General features: G+C 51.0%; 1 pseudogene; it reads right to left on the reverse strand.

Annotated features, from left to right (window-relative positions):
* The window catches only part of LOC119366877, a 16,165-nt pseudogene extending 9,614 nt beyond the window's left edge, over positions 1–6,551 (reverse strand).
* Positions 6,552–6,808: the final 257 nt, after the last annotated feature.

Below are 6,808 nucleotides of genomic sequence, written 5' to 3' on the forward strand. Positions count from 1 at the left end.
CGAGCCAAAAGCAATCATATTCAAACGACAAATTCAAGTTCGGATCGATATCTAAAGGAACCGAAAGTGCTCGGGTGCTAAGCCCGTTAGGGTTTATCGGTTACAACTCCACTCGGCATACCGAGGCAAATTTAAAGCGTCGAGCTTAGAAGAAGTTTTTTACCCCTCCTGTGGAGGGCTGGAAGGTGCAACGAACTCATCAAGATCAATTCCATCTGCGATCCGAGTGGCAGCCGCAAGGAAAGTTTCCATAAAGGACCTGAAGTCGTGTTTCTTGGTGTTGGCCACCCGGAGGGCCGCCAGCTTCTCTTCTCGCGCATCTTTGCAGTGGACTCGGGCCAGACACAGAGCAACATCTGCACCGCACCGAGCCGAGGACTTCTTCCACTCCTGCACTCGACCAGGGATCGTGTTCAAGCGCGCCATCAGCGACTCAAGGTCATTTTGAAGTGTCTCCCCGGGCCAGAGCGTCGAGTCGATGCGAGATGTGGCGACCTTCAGCGTTGCAAGATAGTCCACGGCAGCTGCAACACGGGACTCCAGTCGGAAAACATTCATGGCAACTTCGTCGTTCACCGGGGAATTGACGGGGTCGAGGTTTGGTTCCAGCCGGCTAGTTTCTTCTTCAAAGTTTTGACAAAATTCTGCAAGGACGATCACCGAGTCAAGGCGATGGTCGAATGAAAAAATCACGATTGGAAATGATTGCCGAGCATAGAGGTTTACCTTCAAGCATAAGAAACAGCTTCTTGGCAAGACCACTCAGGAAGGCCTCCAGATCATTTTTCTTCCCAGTCAACTTACTGACTTGGTCGGTCAGGGCAGTTTTATCAGTTTTCAGTCGACTGACTTCCTTGTTGGCAATCCCAAGAGCAGCTTTCAGATTGGTATTGTCTTGTTCAAGCTTGGTGACTGAAGCTAGCTTCTCGTCAGCGAGCTTGATCTTCTCAGCTAGTTCAAGGTCTTTTTTCTGTTGGGCCTCCCTTACCTTACCTGCAAGTTACAGCAAGATCAGATTTTGAAACAAACGAAGGGGAAAATCAGTCGTCAAGGTCTCACCAAACATACCTTCGGTCTCCTCCTTTGCCTTCGTCAGTTTCTCCTGAACCAGCTTCAAATTCAGCTCGAGCTGAACGTGCTTGTTTTCCAGCTCAGAGTAGCGAGCCACAAGATCACAGGAGTTCTGCGAAGAACCAATTGACTAAATGTCAAATATAATTCACTTCCGAGTGAGAAAGGAAAAATCACACGTTTCTAAGACTACAGCCGAACACAAGCATTCGACCGTAGTCTCGGGGACTACACCCAGTGGGTGCACTCAGCGTGCCCCCACTAATCCTATCGAAGATAGAGTCGACCAGTCGACCTCAAAAAAAAGAGAGAGAGATGTATTCTTTAAGACTGTAATCGACTGCAAGCAGTCGACCACAGTCTCGGGGACTACACCCAGTGGGTGCACTCAGCGTGCCCCCACCGGTTTGCGAAATCCATTCGACATAGTCGAATGACGCAAAGACTGAAATTATAAAACCTAAAGCCGACTGCCAGCAGTCGACCTTAGCCTTGGAGACTACACCCAGTGGGTGCACTCAGCGTGCCCCCACTAATCCTATTGAAGACAGAGTCGACCAGTCGACCAGTTTGCGAAATCCAGTCGACATAGTCGAATGACGCAAAGACTGAAATTATAAAGCCTAAGGCCGACTGCCAGCAGTCGACCTTAGCCTTGGGGACTACACCCAGCGGGTGCACTCAGCGTGCCCCCGCTAACACGGAGTCTAAGTCGACACACCCACTGGGTGACTACTATAAATTCTGGAAAGAAAAGTTTTTGATAGCATATCTTAACAGAACAGGCGGTGGTCGACTGACCTGAACATTGCTTTGAAGGGCGGAACTAGCGTCGTAAGCTGCCTGGCTCGCATCCCGGATGGTCCTTAACTGCTCCATCATGATCCCTGCCTGGCGTATCGCCTCCTTCGCGGCGCCAGCTTGGTCCTCTGGGACATGGTGCGTCGTGTAGAGGGAGGGCTGCTGAGCACTCGTCAGTGAATCTGCGAAGGACACAGTGTGTCGAGTGGTGTTCTCCTCCTCCACAACCAGAGTCTCAGGCACTGTCACATCCTGGGGCACCCTGCTAGCAGACGCTTTCCTACTCCTTCTGTGCTTCAGCGGTTCCTCATCTTCATCATCAGGGAGAGTGATAACAACATTCGGTGGAGCTACAGAAAAGAATCAGGATTAGAGATCATGAGTCAGTCGACTAAAAACGGCGTTAAGAGTATAGTACCTGGTTTTGAGGTTGCTGCGTCCTCCATCTCATGGTCATCAGCCCGGGCTGAGGTCTCAGAAGTAGCAGCACTGCAACTCCAAAGAATCAGTCGACTAACTCCAGCGCCAACCAGAGACAAAGTTCACACAAAATAGGAAGTCTTAAGCAGCATGATTACCCTGATATGGTGGGGATGGACACCTTCATCTTCGGCAGGAGCTTGGTCGGCTTTGACGAAGCCGCCCTGGGCTGCTTCGACGCCTTTTCAGTCGGCGCCGGAGAGGTGGTCCGAGGGCGCTTGGTCGACTGAGCAGCGGTCGCAACCCCCTTGCCACGTTCAGTCGCAGGGTCGTGGACAAGCTTCGACCGCCTTTCCGAGCGCGGTGGTACGACCTCCTCCTCCTCTTCTTCCTCGTCTTCAGCATCATCTTCATCACCGTCATCGTCGTCATCATCCTCAGCAACGTCCGAGTCCCATTCCTCCTCCTGGCTCTCGCCCCCACTCGCCTCACCCTCCTCAGTCGGAGCCTGTGCTCCATTGGGCATCGAGTACAGCTCGGTGAGGGCCTGATAGACATCAAGACAAAGATCAGTCGACCGATTGGCAAAATAAACAGAAATGAATATGACAAGAAAATAGTGGAGAGCAGAGCAGGCATACCTTGTTTGGATCACTGTGGTGGTCGAGTGGAGGAATCCTTCTGGCTCCGCGTGGGTTATCCTTGTTTCCGGTAACGGTAGCCATCCACCTTTCCAGAGTGACATCGTCGACTGCTTCTGGATGGCCCCGAGTCTCGTCCTCAGTCCCACAGTACAACCACATGCAGTGGCTCCGGAACTGAAGAGGCTGGATACGACGCCTAAGGAAAACCTCCAGGAGATCCATGCCCGTCACTCCCTCCCGAACCAACTGTACTACGCGCTCCATCAACATCTTCACGTCAGCTTTCTCCTCCGGAATCAACTTCAGAGAGGAGGGCTTGTTCACTCGGTCCATGGTAAACTGAGGGAGTCCACTCGACTGCCCCGGCGTCGACTGATCCTGGCAGTAGAACCAGGTCGACTGCCAGCCTCTGACTGACTCAGGAAAAGTCATGGCTGGGAAGGTGCTCTTATTCCTCACCTGGATCCCCAGGCCCCCACACATTTGGACAACTCGGGTCCTTTCGTCGCCTGGGCTCGCTTTCTTCACGGTCTGAGAGTGACACGTGAATATATGCTTGAACAAGCCCCAGTGCGGTCGACAGCCCAGAAAACCCTCACACATGGACACGAACGCGGCAAGATAGGCGATAGAATTTGGGGTAAAGTGATGGAGTTGCGCTCCAAAGAAGTTCAAGAAACCACGAAAGAAAATACTCGGCGGCAAAGAAAATCCACGGTCGACATGGGTAGCCAGGAGCACGCACTCACCCTCTTCTGGCTGGGGCTGCCACTCCTTCCCCGGAAGCCTCGCAGCTCCATGAAGGATCAGGCCCTCGTTGGCCATGTCGAGGAGATCTTTCTCCGTGATGGTCGACTGGATCCAATCTCCTTGGACCCAGCCCTTCGGCAGGCGGGATCTAGACGAAGACCCGCCGCGGCTGGTGGATCTCCCCTTCGCCTTCTCCGTCGCCGACGCCTTCTTCGCGCGTTCCAGCGCCGCCGTCTTCTCCTTGGCCATGGTTGCCGGTGAGACGCGCGAGGAGAAGTTGTGCGGAGGCGAGAGCGAGCGCGCTGGACGGAGACGAAGGGAGCAGAGAAAGAGAATGCTGAGGCACTGTACAAAAAACCCTCGCCAGGCGTATTTATAAGGTCCCTTCCGAGTGGATGACAGGTGGGCCCGGTCGATCTAATCATATCCAGAAACAGTTATGCAGGCGGCGCGGGGATCGAGGCGTCTATGTCCCGTCCCATCCGAACGCCGCGGCCTGCTCCGCTTCGCGCGCTTCCCCAAAATTTCGCATCCCGCGGAATCCGCGAACGGCAGAACGGTCCGTCAGACGCGGGATTTCCTGCGATCCGTCGCTCGGAAATCGTCGAAGCCCGAAAGATCACTCGACGAAAGAAGAGAATGGATCGAGTCGACTGAAGACAAGTTGCTCACTACCAACGAAGAGATTCTTTGGTCCAGAACAACGCACGACCAGTGTGCAAAAGTTAATCGGAAACAACATCAACTCCTTCCTCACTCGAAGCCTCAATCCATTCGGGGGCTAATGATGGGGTCATGTACCTAGGGTAGGGCCACAGACCTGATCTAAGTACCCTGCTCAAGGACACCCTTAGAAGAGGTCACCTTCCAGTCGACCAACGAGAGACACACTCGACTGCCTTGAAGGACTCGACCGCGAAGACTCACTCGACCACCAGAAGGTCAAGAGGCACTCTGCACTGCAACGGCCTGTAATTAAGTAGACTTTATGATAGTAAAGACACTTTATGTGGGGCGTTACCAGTAACGCCCCGGACTTAACTCACCTTAAACCCTCTCCTACGTGGGCTGGCTGGGGTCCTGGCGCACTCTATATAAGCCACCCCCCTCCACAGGCAGAAGGGTTCGGCACCCTGTAACTCATATACATATAATCCACTCGACCGCCTCCGGGCTCCGAGACGTAGGGCTTTTACTTCCTCCGAGAAGGGCCTGAACTCGTACATCTCTTGTGTTTACAACCTCTCCATAGCTAGGACCTTGCCTCTCCATACCTACCCCCCCACTCTACTATCAGGCTTAGAACCACGACAAGGACCCCAGTAATCTGGTTATTTCGGATATTGAGAACCTCCGCCGAGGAAGCTGCTATCCAGAACCAGTCCGGTACCATGTCAATTATGCTTGTGTTTGATATATCAAGACTATATATCTCTGTTTGCCATCTTAGCCACATTGGAAATTTAGGTCTAGCTGGCAGGACCGAAGCTCAATTATTTGTAAATTGAAAGGAGGAACCCAAGTTGGACTCACTAGGATGGCTATGGAGTTGTCTGACAATGTCATATCAAATAACATATCTAAACCAGAAAAATGGCCTTCATGCATGACCCCATCCAGGTTGTTGGAGTCTAGGAATAATCCTCTTAGCTCTGTGAGCTCTCCTATCCATGTTGGCACATGACCGGTGAGTTTGTTATGACGGAGATCCAGAAACCTCAGGTTGCTTAAGGGTTGTACTAGTGTAGTTGGCAGGCTTCCAGTCAGGTTCATGTCCGCCAGATACAACTCCTCTAGTTTATTCCTTGAACAGCTAGGTAACCGATGGAATAATTCAGTTATGCTCCCGTTGATATTGTTCTCTTGTGACTCTAATACCTTCAACTCACACAGGTTCTTCATATTGGATGGAATCATGCCCACGAAGTTATTATATGACAAATGAAATTCCACCATGGAGGTCATATTACCTATCTCGTCGGGAAACGGGCCATAGATACCACAACTCGTGATATTTAGATACTTGAGGCGAGTTAAACCCCAAAACCAATTGGAGGTGCTACCTTTAAGGAAGTAGTTGTATGAAAGGTCGAGTGTTTCAAGAGATGTCAGATTTGACAGCTGAAGAGAATCAGGGCTACTCCTAAGCTGGCAATGGGGAAGCTGAAGAACTTTCAGAGTCTGAAGCATGTTCACCATCGGAAGCCAGTGAATAATTGTACCGAGGTTAACAGAGGACATATCCAGGTGCACAAGGGAAGTTAAACCGGACAACCACGTTAAATCCGTGGAGTATGTCCGATTATAGAAAGAATCAAACTGACTCGAGTCGGAGTTGAATCCAAGACTTAAGTATCTTAAGTTGGAGAGATTACCCAGCTGTGGTGGTATCCTTCCAATGAAGAGTGACGCCGACAGATCGAGATACCTCAAATTCTTGAGAGAACCCATGAACTCGGGTATTTGTATCTTGTCGAATCTGTTGCAGCTGAAGTCGAGATACTGTAGATGTTGTAAACCAAGCAATGAGGAGCTTATGTTGCCTGCTAGCACATGCATACCAGAACCGCCATATGTGCAATGAGGGCCTCCGAGATGGAGCCTGGTAATATGGCTGGTTCTGATGCTGCAGTAGACGCCCTTCCATCCGCAGCAGTCATTGCTCTTTCATGATGAAAGGAGGTTGGCAGGGTCTGATAGACCTGCCCTGAATGCGAGAAGGGCAGATCTCTCACCAGTAAAACAGCTAGTGAGCGTACCGTTTGGATGCAGGGCAAATGTCTCCGCCTCCGTGCTGCTCTTGACTTGACTGAAGAAGAACAAGGCTATGGCTATTTGGATGAAAGAGAGCTGAAGCGTGTCCATGGCTGCTTTTTCCCTGGGTAAATGTTCTTCTTGGTGTATGACAGTCCCATGATATACCAAGGAGCTAAGATGAGAATGAGTCGTCAAGACAAAGTCTCAGCCGTCTCCCTGTGACCATACTCGTCTAACTAAATACAGTAGAATAACTACAAGTGGCAGTAGAAAATGCAAAAATCCATAGGAAATAGCCGGCACCGATTACTTAACATTGGCAGCTTCCTCTGCCTGTCTATTTTTTTTTTCATCCTTCAACTGTT

This window comes from Triticum dicoccoides, chromosome 2B, assembly GCF_002162155.2.
Source record: "Triticum dicoccoides isolate Atlit2015 ecotype Zavitan chromosome 2B, WEW_v2.0, whole genome shotgun sequence".
NCBI classification, from domain to species: Eukaryota; Viridiplantae; Streptophyta; class Magnoliopsida; order Poales; family Poaceae; genus Triticum; species Triticum dicoccoides.